We start from the raw sequence: 13050 nt of genomic DNA on the forward strand, positions 1-13050 counted from the left end.
TGAAACAGGCTTATGGATTAGTAGAGGACTTGTTAGTAAAGGTTAAAGGCCTTTACATCCCTGCTGATTTCATAATCCTAGACACTGGGAAGGATGAGGATGAATCCATCATCCTTGGAAGACCCTTCCTAGCCATAGCAAAAGCTGTGATTGATGTGGACAGAGGAGAATTAGTCCTTCAACTGAATGAGGACTACATTGTATTTAACACTCAAGGATCTCCTTCTGTAACCATGGAGAGGAAGCATGAAAAGGTTTTCTCACTACAGAGTCAACCAAAGCCCCCACAGTCAAACTCTAAGTTTGGTGTTGGGAGGTCCCAACAATGCTCTGAACATCTGCGAGGCTCCATGAGAGCTCACTGTCAAGCTATTGACATTAAAGAAGCGCTTGTTGGGAGGCAACCCAATGTTATTTAATTATATCTATTTATTTTCCATTGATATTTTATGTTTTCTTTAGGTTGATGATCATCTGAAGTCACAAAAACTACTGAAAAATAAAAAACAGAATGAAAAACAGCATTAAAAATAGCTCACCCTGGAGGAAGAGCTTACTAGCATTTAAACGCCAGTAAGAAGCATCAAACTGGTGTTTAACGCCAGAAAGAAGCATCAAGCTAGCGTTAAACGCTAGAAACAAGCACCAAACTGGCGTTTAACGCCAGAACAGAGCATGGAATTGGCGTTAAACGCCAGAAACAAGCAGCAAGCTGGCGTTTAACGCCAGACATGCATTCTAAGGGCGTTTTGCATGCCTAATTGGAGCAGGGATGCTAAGTCCTTGACCCCACTGGATCTGTGGATCCCACAGGATCCCCACCTACCCCACCTCTTATTCTCTCCTCTTCACACCTTTTCATACCTCTTCCCCAAATACCCTTAACCACTCACATCCATCCACTCTTCCCCATAAACCCCACCCATATATATACCCTCAACACTACTCCATTTTAACACATTACAACCACCACTCCTCCCCCTTGGCTGAATACACCTTCTCCCTCCATCTCCTCCATTTTCTTCTTCTACTACTACTTTCTTTCTTCTTTTGCTCGGGGACGAGCAACCTTTTAAGTTTGGTGTGGTAAAAGCATTGCTTTTTATTTTTCCATAACCATCAATGGCACCTAAGGCCAGAGAAACCTCAAGTAAGAGGAAAGGGAAGGCAAAAGCTTCCACCTCTGAGTCGTGGGAGATGGAGAGATTCATCTCAAGGGTCCATAGCTCAGTAGTAGAGCATTTGACTGCACAACAAGAGATCATGGACCTCAACAAGTGCATGAGGAAATTCCTCACCATGAAATCCCTGAGATGCCTCAAGGGATGCACTTCCCTCCACAAAACTATTGGGAGCAAATCAACACCTCCCTAGGAGAATTAAGTTCCAACATGGGACAACTAAGGATGGAACACCAAGAGCACTAACGTCGGGTTTTCTACCAGTAAAGAAATTCATAGAAACGGTTGCGTTGTAGATATAGTTTCTAAACCGGCAAAAATCCCTTCGTACAAACGTGTTGGGTGTCACAAGTAACAAACCCCTTTAAAAATTGTTAACCGAGTATTCAAACCTCGGGTCATTTTCTCAAGGAACTGCGAGGAAGTATGTTCTTATTATTGGCTATAAAGGTTATAATCGAGGTTTAGAAGGTGAGAAGCAAGTAATTTAAATGACGAGTGAATTAAATGGCAGTTAAGAATAAATAATAACTGTAAAGCAACTTTTAGCAAGGTAGAGAAATTAGAGGTCCAACTCAGTTATCTCTCTCAACAATAATGAAAGTTGAATCTAAACTCCACTTGGTCAACCTTTACCAGGGCAAAGGAAAGTCAAGGGACTAATTAAATTGACTTTTGAAACCTAATTATTTCCTCAGAAATGGTTGGGATTATTTAAGTTCAGTTCAATTAGCAAGATAACGATTATCAATTATGTTGAGTTTAATAACTGTTGAGTTACTAAATTCTTAACCAGAACCAAAAGGGGAAAAGTAAAATTGCTGGAATGATAAAGAGGTCCTTAGATGGGAAGCAATGGTAACTTAAATCAAAGAGAACAATCATAAACTAAAAATTCCTCAATTATCATTAATTCAAATAACAGTCTGTAGCATGAGAGAATTCATAAATCAAATTATAATAATCAATTCAAATGTTGGAATAAATAAATAGAAGTAATACTAAAAGAACATTAAACCTGGGATCCAGAGTTACTCTTAAAACAAGAAGAAATCCTAAATCCTAAAAGAGAGAGAGCGAAGATCTCCCTCTCAACTAAATCTAAATCATTGAAAGGTGAAAATATGCGAGCTCTCCTTTGAATGGAAGCATTCCCACACTTTATAACCTCTGGTCTATGCTGTCTGTACTTGGATCTAGGCCAAAAAGGGCTTCAGAATTCGCTGGGGGCGTATTCTGTAACTTCTGGTGCGTGGCCTCTGTCATGCGTCCGCATGAGTCATGCGGCCGCGTCAATTGGAGCTTTTCCTTGCCACGCGGTCGCATCAGTCATGCGACCGCGTCATGTGTATTCTGCTTAAGGCGCGCGGTCGCGTCAGTCATGCGGCCGCGTCGCTGCTGATTCGTGCTTGGCACGCGATCGCGTCATCCATGCGATCGCGTGGATACCAGTTTCTTTAAAGCTCCGTTTTGCTTCCTCCTTCCATTCTAGTATGTTTTCTTTTTCATCCTTTGAGTCATTCTGCCTTTAGAAAATCTGAAACTACTCAACACACTAATCACGGCATCGAATGGAAATAAAGGTAATTAAAATAATTAATTTTTAAAGCTTAGAAAACATGTTTTTCATTATATGACATAATAAGGAAGGGAAAGTAAAACTATACAATTAATGTGAATAAGTAGGTGAAGAGTTGAATAAATCACTCTAATTAAGCACAAAAGAACTCATGAAATATGGGTTTATCAACCTCCCCACACTTAAACACTAGCATGTCCTCATGCTAAATCCAAGGTAAATAATTGTGATGGAATGTTATGAAATGCAACCTATGCTAAATGAATCTACCTAATGAGTCATGCAATTCTAATTCATCCACTCATATAAAAAGCTTACATGTAGCTAAGTTAATTCACATCCTCAAGGAGTTGTGTGTATATATATAGCCAACCCTTAAATAATAAAGCACTTTAGCAAATGAGACGGGAAAGAAAACATTGTACAAACTTGCAAAACAATTAGTAAATTTTAAGCACAGATATATGTTGATGAGTTATTGAACCCTCACTGGATTTTGTGTTTACTCTCTAGTCACTCAGTGTTTATTGGGTTTATTCACTCTATTTTTTTCTTTTTATTCTTACTTTCTATAACTTTGTTTTTCATCTAACCAATCAACAATTATAGAATATAGTCATACCAAAAAGTCATGAGGTCTTGATTAAGGTTGTAATGGGGCCAAGGCAAAGGTAAGGATTTATGTATATGGTTAAGTGAGTTAATAAGTGAATCCCCAATTAGACTAAGATCTCACCTAACACACACATCTAGTAAAATAAAATTCCTTTACCTAATTTCCCGTAATTTCCCACTTATTGTTACATGCTCATGTTTCACTTTTTATTTTTTTATCCCATGTGCATTGTTTTTATTTTGCATTGGGGAATTTCTTTTGTATCCCCTTTTATTTAAATGCTGAAAAAAATAACTCTTTTTTTTTAATGCACATGATAATTGAATCATTTAGATTTTCTCATGAGCATGCTTCCCAAATTTTATTTTATTCCTTTTAACTTCTCTACCTTTTGTTTCTATCATCCATGTTCCCAAAAGGTTTCCCACATTTAACTCTATTTATAATTTTCTATCTTAAGCTAACCAAGGATTCACTTGGGATTTTCTTTTGTTTTTCTGCTTAAGGCTAGTAATTTGGCTAAATAGAATAAAGGGGAATAAAAGGCTCAAGGGGGTTAACAAGGGTAATGTGAAAGGTAGGCTAATTTGGGGTAAGTGAGCTAAATTCAAATGATGGCCTCAATCATTCTCTTGGTATGTATCTATTCTATATTCTATAATTGGACATATAAATTAAAGCAAAGGAAAGAACATCAGAATAAAAAGAAATGTAACACACAGAAATGAAATTATGGTTTGAATGCAACCATACAATTTAAGCTCAAGACTCACAGGCTGTGTGTTCTCTAACTCAAGCATCATATATCATTCATATATTGTATGCAGGTTTAGTTAAAAATTCCCATTATTCTCTTGAAAAAATTATTTAGGGTAGCTTTTAAAGTTTTAATGTTCCTCCTTGATGAAATGTTGTCAACTAACATGTAATGCTATATATACAAGGTGTGGGTTATTTTGATTCTGTTAAAGTTTCTAGTTTACTTCCTTTTTATATTTTTCTATTTAAACTATACTATCTTATGCTAAAAAGGGTAAACTATACTAATTAATCCACTAATAAATCAGAATTGCAAACTAAACTAAATAACTAAAATAAACTAAATGGCTAAAGTATGAACTAAAGATGCAAAATGCAGCACATAGAGTAAAATACACAAGTAGCAATGTATAAGTACTCAGAAAATAACAATAAAAGAAAAAGAGAAAAATACAGAAGAATATCCAAAATAAAAGAAAAATAAAAGAAAAAGTATGTAGTGGTTCACCAAAATAAACGCCAGAGATGGCGACCTCCCCACACTTAAAATGAAGCATCGTCCTCGATGCTCAATCAAGACTGGTGTGAAGGAGTGTCATCAATGGTAGGGATGGTAGCTGGGGTCTCTGTGGTGGTGGTGGGCTGAGGGTCTGGCTGCTGTGGAGGTGGGACGGACTGGAGCGGGATCTCCGGATCTGCAGCCTCTATCTGGGGCATAACCTCCTGATGTGGGGCAGGCTGCTCTGTGGCTGCCTGCTGATGAGTCTCCGCCTGGGAATGAGGCTCCTCCTCGTGCTCATCCTTCTCCTCGTGCTCATCCTCTGATGTCTCTGAAGGGGTGTCGGGCTCGGAGGGGATGTCGGCGCCCTGTCTGATCATCAGCTTCAGATGGGAATAGCGTCGCCTGCTGCGGCGCTCTAATCTCTCATACTGGCGCCTGTTACGGTGCTCCATCTGATCAAGCTGGCAGAATAGACGGTGCACGAGGCGATAGACCAGCTCAGAAGCGGGTGGAGGTGCAGTGGTGGTAGCAGGGGCAGCTGGGGCAGCTGTGGATGAAGAGGGTCCAGCAGATAGAGGGGCTGTCTCATCAGTAGCAGTGACAGGTGGTGGTCTGTAGCCCAAAGCAAGGAAGTTCCTGCTGTGCGGGATGATCTTCCTGTAGTCCGTTGCTGGTGGTCTCTCATCGGCATCCTCCCAAGGCACATCAGCCTGACGGCCTAGCCGTGTAACCAGGTAAGGAAAGGGGAGGGTGCCTCGTACGTGGGCCCTGGCCATATAATGCCGGATGAAACGAGGTCAGTATATGTCCTTACCCTCCAGCACACACCAAAAGAGGGTGACCATGGTAGCCGGGATCTCCGTCTCGTGAGTACTCGCCATCACAAAATTACTCAAGATCTGATGCCATAGCCGAACCTCATCATTTAAGTACACTCTCTTGATCCCTCTAGGCATAGTGGTGTTCTGACCCATCTCCCAAGGAACAGCAGGGTCAAGAGCTATCCGTGCCTTTACGGCATCCCAGTCAAACTACATCTGGCCCATGTCCTCCTCAGCCTGTGCAAAACCATCTGGCTGATCAGACTTGGCTGGGAGCTGGAGAATGGTCTCTATGGCTTCCTCTGTGACCAGAATTTGCTTTTCCCTCAGGTTCACTGCATCTAGGGTAGTAAGGTAGTAGTTGCAATAGAATTCCCGGACCCAAGATGCATTGACCTCTGTCAGTGGTCTCTCCAGAAAGTACCAGCCCCTTTGCTTGATTTGCTCAGTAGTGTACTGCTGGAGGGCTTCTGGAATCTTCAAGGTACGTTCCAGGTATAGATTTCTGGAGTTTGCAAAAGCCGGGTACTTCAGTTCACAGTACCGGTTTGCAAATTTTATAGGATCATTTGCAGGAAGCAGCTGGTTAGCTTTCTCCTGCGGTGTGAAGTTCTTCTCCCGCCATGAGGTATCGTGCATTAGAGAAATGATGGACTGGGAGGAATCTCCTCTCTTGCGCTTGCCAGTGGCCTTGCCTTTACCTTTCCTGTGTGAGGCAGACATCCTGAAAAACAGAAAATCAGGAATGGATAAAAAAATTGGAAAGCAAATAGGCAATTAAACAACGGAAACTCAAAGCGGTAGGGGAGAAATAGAATAAGGAAAATGAGTAATTGAAATGTGATTGAATTTATGTTAAATGGAAAAAAATAAGCAATATGCCATGGTTAGAAAGTTAGAGGAAAGTGAAAATAATCAGAAAAGAGACCAAAAGGGTTGGTATGGTTAGGATTTGAAAAAGAAATTAGTAATTTAAAATCAGTGAGTTAGGAAGGTAAGTGGCATAGAAAAATTCCATGTAACAAGGATTCACATGTAAGAATAGAAGTACTCATAATTGAACAAGCAGTTTATGAACCAGGAAATCAAAAAGGATGAGAAAGTCTGCCATAGCATGCATGTAATGGTTTGGGTAAAGCAAAGTAAAACAGATTTCAGAAATGCCAAACCAAAACATGAATGAAAACAATTTAAAATAAAATTTGGGCAGCATTCCGGCTAAAATTGGATTGTCCCGGAAAATAAACAGCAATTTAATCAGTTCATATGAATTAAAAAAAAATCAAGCTGCATGTACATAGATATAAAATAAACATAAAAACTCAATGTAAACAGCAGCAACATACAAGAAAGCAGCATATGAATCATGATTATAGCATCAACAGATTTGCACATAGGGTAAAACAGAAGTAAGAACAGTGCAAGTAAACAGACCTAGATCCACTAACCACAGCCTAAGCTACCTAACAACTTAAAAATCCACTACAACATGCAAGTCTAACTATCCTAATTATGAACATAAACGGAATAAAAAATACAGAAAAGTGAAGAACAGATAAAAAAATGGTTGCGTGTTGCGGAACCTGGTAAGCAGAAGGGGTGGAACAGGGAAGAAGGTGGCTGCGGCGGCGTCTGGCGCGGTGGTGGTGCACGGTGACGCGGTGGTGGCGGTCGGAGGGCAGTGGCGGCGAGGGTTTGGGTTGGTGATAGAAGAAGGGGGGTGCGGTTGGGTGGGTGGCGGAGAGGGGGGCGCGGCTGGGTGGGCGGCGCGGTGGTGGGCGGTGCTCGCGGTGGCAGTGGCGGAGAGGGGAGGGGAGAGGAAGAAGGAAGAAGAGAGAAGGGGAGGGGGTGGTACGGCGGCGGTGGCGGGTCGGCGGCGGCGTCTGGGTGATGGTGCGGTGGCGGCTGGAAGGTGGTGGGTGGTGGTTGGAGGGAGAGGAGGCAGAGAAGGGGAAGAGGGTTGGGGGTAAGGGCTGCGCGACTGATAGGGTTCGCGGGCTGGGGGGTTATATTTTCGAATCCACGCGGCCACGTGGGGCACGCGGTCGCATGGCTGGGACGAGAATGGGAGTGACGCGATCGCGTGGGGTGCGCGATCGCATGCGAGGGGGAAAGAAGGGTGACGCGATCGCATGGGTCGCGCGATCGCGTCGCTGGAATTCGTGTTAAACGCACGACTCCAGCGCTGTTTTGGCGCAACTCTCTGTCTCCTTTTGGGGTGATGTGCAATCCAAGCGACGCGATCGTGTCGCTCACGCGGTCGCGTGAGATTGATATTGTGCAAGTGACGCGATCGCATGGGGCATGCGATCGCGTGGGCCAATTTGTGCGAAATGCACAAGGGCCGCACGATTCCAGCTCAACTTTCTGTTCGTTGGATCCTTACGCCGATATATATATCACGCGGCCGCGTGAGTCACGCGGTCGCATGGGTGGTGTTTTTCGCGATATGACGCGATCACATGGGGCACGCGGTCGCGTCGTGCAACCTTTTTTTTTCTCTATGCATGAAACGTGCCGAATGCAATGACTATCATGGATGCTTATGCATGATTCCAGGTTTAATAAATTAAAATGAAAAAGGAAAAATTGAAAGCAATTAACAAGAAATAAATTGAAAAAGAAGCGACCATACCATGGTGGGTTGTCTCCCACCTAGCACTTTTAGTTAAAGTCCTTAAGTTGGACATTGGAAGAGTATCCTGTTATGGTGGCTTGTGTTTAAATTCGTCCAAAAATCTCCACCAGTGCTTGGAATGCCAATCGCCTCTGGTGTCCCAAACTAGGCATGTAAAGCTTCTGCGCAGCTTTAAACAGATATCCAGCCTCCCGGGATGACGAATGTCAGAACATAATCCATGATCCCAAGCTGTGTTTTTAGATCCGCCTCCGTTTTGATTTGTAAGTTTCCATTCGGGCGGGTTAAAGAGTAGAATCTCACCGTGGCGACCAAACGTTCTCCGTGATCCATGCAATTGAGCACGATACCAATCCGTGTACTTCGAGGTGAAGCGTGGAACCTTATTGAACCTGGTGCACCAGCTCTGAATACGAGCCATTTCCCTCTTACTCTTAAAGCCGCAGAGAGCTCTAAGCTGGCCATCTGTTTCAAGTAAACCATATTCAAGTGAATAAGTAAAATTATAAGTTAAGGATTGTACCCACTTGAAGCTTGTATTGGGTGGTAATGGCCTTGGGATAGGTGTTTTTGGTGGTTCTGCGAGTTCTGTGTCCTTGTGCTCTTCTGTGAATTCTTCCACTTCCTTGCAAAGATCTTCGATTGTATCTGTATTCTGGTCAAAGTCTTCTGTGTCTTCCTCATCACTTGAGTCATAGATTGGAGGTTGAGAGAAATCTACCTCCGCATCATCTTCATATTCACTTGGGGAAGATTCTTCGATCTCAGAGAATTCACTTGCGGACGCAAGTTCATCACTAGGAGCACTAGACTTGTGACTATCATCATCAAGGAAATTTGCTTCTTGGATTATTCCGTCTGATTCTTCGTAAACGACTTGCCTTGGAGATTGTACGGTATCTTCCTTAGCATCAACTGTAGTGTCTTGGACGGAGTTTTCCTCAATTCTGTATTCCCAAGGAAGTTCAGCATCGCCTAGATCTTCAACCAACTCTTCTTTTTGAACAATGACAGCTTCTTCCACTTGTTCTAGTACGAATTCATTTTCTGTCTTGTCCACTGGAGTCTCTAGCATTTCTTTCATGCTACGCTCTTCATTGAGCTGTCCACATGGAGCTGTGGTTGATCCTTGTATATTTGAGCGCCTAGTGGCCCATTGAATTAGTGCTTGCTCCAGTTGTTGAATGGTTGTTTGAAATTTAATTGCCAGACTTGGACATGATACAAAGGAAAGTGGTGATGATTGGGAATGATTGAATTAGTATTGGGGTAAGGGAGGATCATATGATGGCGAATGGTGAAGAGAAGCTTGTGAGTGTGGTGGTTCGAAGTTATGTTGAAAGGATGGTTCATATGCACGGGGTGGGGCTTGTTGGTAATTACAAGGTTGTCCACCATGTCTTACAGCTGGGTATGCACGGTAGAATGGTCTTTATCCAGGATATCTTGGAGGGTGTTGCTGCCTAAAGGGTTGATTAGATCCTCTTGGCTCCATCCATCCTTGATTGGTCTGACCTTGATGCACATTCCTGCTATAACTTCTATTTCCTTTAACAATATTAGAACCAAACTCAAAGCGAGAGGGGTGAGAGTTCATAGTAGCAAATAAAGAGAAAAAGGAAAAACAACAATAAATAAACAAGCAAAAGAAAAAATATTTACAATAACCAATAATAAGGCACACGTTAGCAGCTCCCCGGCAACGGCGCCATTTTGACGTCGGGTTTTCTACTAGTAAAGAAATTCATAGAAACGGTTGCGTTGTAGATATAGTTTCTAAACCGGCAAAAATCCCTTCGTACAAATGTGTTGGGTGTCACAAGTAACAAACCCCTTTAAAAATTGTTAACCGAGTATTCAAACCTCAGGTCGTCTTCTCAAGGAACTGCGAGGAAGTATGTTCTTATTATTGGCTATAAAGGTTATAATCGGGGTTTAGAAGGTGAGAAGCAAGTAATTTAAATGACGAGTGAATTAAATGGCAATTAAGAATAAATAATAACTGTAAAGCAACTTTTAGCAAGGTAGAGAAATTAGAGGTCCAACTTAGTTATCTCTCTCAACAATAATGAAAGTTGAATCTAAACTCCACTTGGTCAACCTTTACCAGGGCAAAGGAAAGTCAAGGGACTAATTAAATTGACTTTTGAATCCTAATTATTTCCTCAGAAAAGGTTGGGATTATTTAAGTTCAGTTCAATTAGCAAGATAACGATTATCAATTATGTTGAGTTTAATAACTGTTGAGTTACTAAATTCTTAACCAGAACCAAAAGGGGAAAAGTAAAATTGCTGGAATGATAAAGAGGTCCTTAGATGGGAAGCAATGGTAACTTAAATCAAAGAGAACAATCATAAACTGAAAATACCTCAATTATCATTAATTCAAATAACAGTCTGTAGCATGAGAGAATTCATAAATCAAATTATAATAATCAATTCAAATGTTGGAATAAATAAATAGAAGTAATACTAAAAGAACATTAAACCTGGGATCCAGAGTTGCTCTTAAAACAAGAAGAAATCCTAAATCCTAAAAGAGAGAGAGAGAAGATCTCCCTCTCAACTAAATCTAAATCATTGAAAGGTGAAAATATGCGAGCTCTCCTTTGAATGGAAGCATTCCCACACTTTATAACCTCTGGTCTATGCTGTCTGTACTTGGATCTGGGCCAAAAAGGGCTTCAGAATTCGCTGGGGGCGTATTCTGTAATTTCTGGTGCGTGGCCTCTGTCACGCGTCCGCGTGAGTCACGCGGCCGCGTCAATTGGAGCTTTTCCTTGCCATGCGGTCGCGTCAGTCATGCGACCGCGTCATGTGTATTCTGCTTAAGGTGCGCGGTCGCGTCAATCATGCGACCGCGTCGCTGCTGATTCGTGCTTGGCACGCGATCGGTCATCCATGCGATCGCGTGGATACCAGTTTCTTTAAAGCTCCGTTTTGCTTCCTCCTTCCATTCTAGTATGTTTCCTTTTTCATCCTTTGAGTCATTCTGCCTTTAGAAAATCTGAAACTACTCACCACACTAATCACGGCATCGAATGGAAATAAAGGTAATTAAAATAATTAATTTTTAAAGCTTAGAAAACATGTTTTTCATTATATGACATAATAAGGAAGGGAAAGTAAAACTATACAATTAATGTGAATAAGTAGGTGAAGAGTTGAATAAATCACTCTAATTAAGCACAAAAGAACTCATGAAATATGGGTTTATCAAGCACTCCATCATTCTCCATGAGATTAGAGAAGATCAAAGAGCTATGAGGGAGGAGCAACAAAGACAAGGAAGAGACATAGAGGAGCTCAAGAGCACCATTGGTTCTTCAAGAAGAGGAAGACGCCACCCTCACTAAGGTGGACCCGTTCCTTAATCTCTTTGTCTATTTATTTTTCTCTGTTTTTCATTTACTATGCTTTATGTTTATGTTTGTGTCTTATTACATGATCATTAGTATTTAAGTGTCTATGTCTTAAAGCTATGAATGTCCTATGAATCCATCACCTTTCTTAAATGAAAAATGCTTTAATTACAAAAGAACAAGAAGTACATGAATTTCGAATTCATCCTTGAAATTAGTTTAATTATTTTGATGTGGTGACAATACTTTTTATTTTCTGAATGAATGCTTGAACAGTGCATATGGCTTTTGATATTGTTGTTTATGAATGTTAAATATGTTGGCTCTTGAAAGAATGATGAAAAGGAGAAATGTTATTGATAATCTAAAAAATCATAAAAGTGATTCTTGACACAAGAAAAAGCAGTGAATACAAAAGCTTGCGGAAAAAAAAAAAGAGAAAAGAAAAATGGCGAAAAAAAAGAAAAAGAAAAAGCAAGCAGAAAAAGCCAAAAACTCTTTAAACCAAAAGGCAAGGGTAAAAAGGATCCAAGGCTTTGAGCATTAATGGATAGGAGGGCCTAAAGGAATAAAATCCTGGCCTAAGCGGCTAAACCAAGCTGTCCCTAACCATGTGCTTGTGGCGTGAAGGTGTCAAGTGAAAACTTGAGACTGAGCGGTTAAAGTCGAGGTCCAAAGAAAAAAGAAGAGTGTGCTTAAGAACCCTGGACACCTCTAATTGGGGACTCTAGCAAAGGTGAGTCACAATCTGAAAAGGTTCACCCAGTTATGTGTCTGTGGCATTTATGTATCCGGTGGTAATACTGGAAAACAAAGTGCTTAGGGCCACGGCCAAGACTCATAAAGTAGCTGTGTTCAAGAATCAACATAATGAACTAGGAGAATCAATAACACTATCTGAATTCTGAGTTCCCATAGATACCAATCATTCTGAACTTCAAGGGATAAAGTGAGATGCCAAAACTGTTCAGATGCAAAAAACTACTAGTCCCGCTCATCTGATTGGAGCTAATTTTCATTGATATTTTGGAATCTATAGTATATTCTCTTCTTTTTATCCTATTTGATTTTCAGTTGCTTGGGGACAAGCAACAATTTAAGTTTGGTGTTGTGATGAGCGGATAATTTATACGCTTTTTGGCATTATTTTTACATAGTTTTTAGTATGATTTAGTTAGTTTTTAGTATATTTTTATTAGTTTTTAAATAAAAATCACATTTCTGGACTTTACTATGAGTTTGTATGTTTTTCTGTGATTTCAGGTAATTTCTGGCTAAAATTGAGGGACTTGAGCAAAAATCAGATTCAGAGGCTGAAGAAGGACTGCAGATGCTGTTGGATTCTGACCTCCCTGCACTCAAAGTGAATTTTCTGGAGCTACAAAGTTCAAATGGCACGCTCTCAATTGCGTTGGAAAGTAGACATCCAGGGATTTTCCGTAATATATAATAGTCCATACTTTGCCCGAGTTTAGATGACGCAAGTTGGCGTTCAACGCCAACTCTCTGCCCTATTCTGGAGTTAAACGCCAAAAACAGGCTACAACCTGGAGTTTAACTCCAAAAAGAGTCTCTACACATGAAAGCTCAAT

Source organism: Arachis hypogaea, chromosome 17, assembly GCF_003086295.3.
Source record: "Arachis hypogaea cultivar Tifrunner chromosome 17, arahy.Tifrunner.gnm2.J5K5, whole genome shotgun sequence".
NCBI classification, from domain to species: domain Eukaryota; kingdom Viridiplantae; phylum Streptophyta; class Magnoliopsida; order Fabales; family Fabaceae; genus Arachis; species Arachis hypogaea.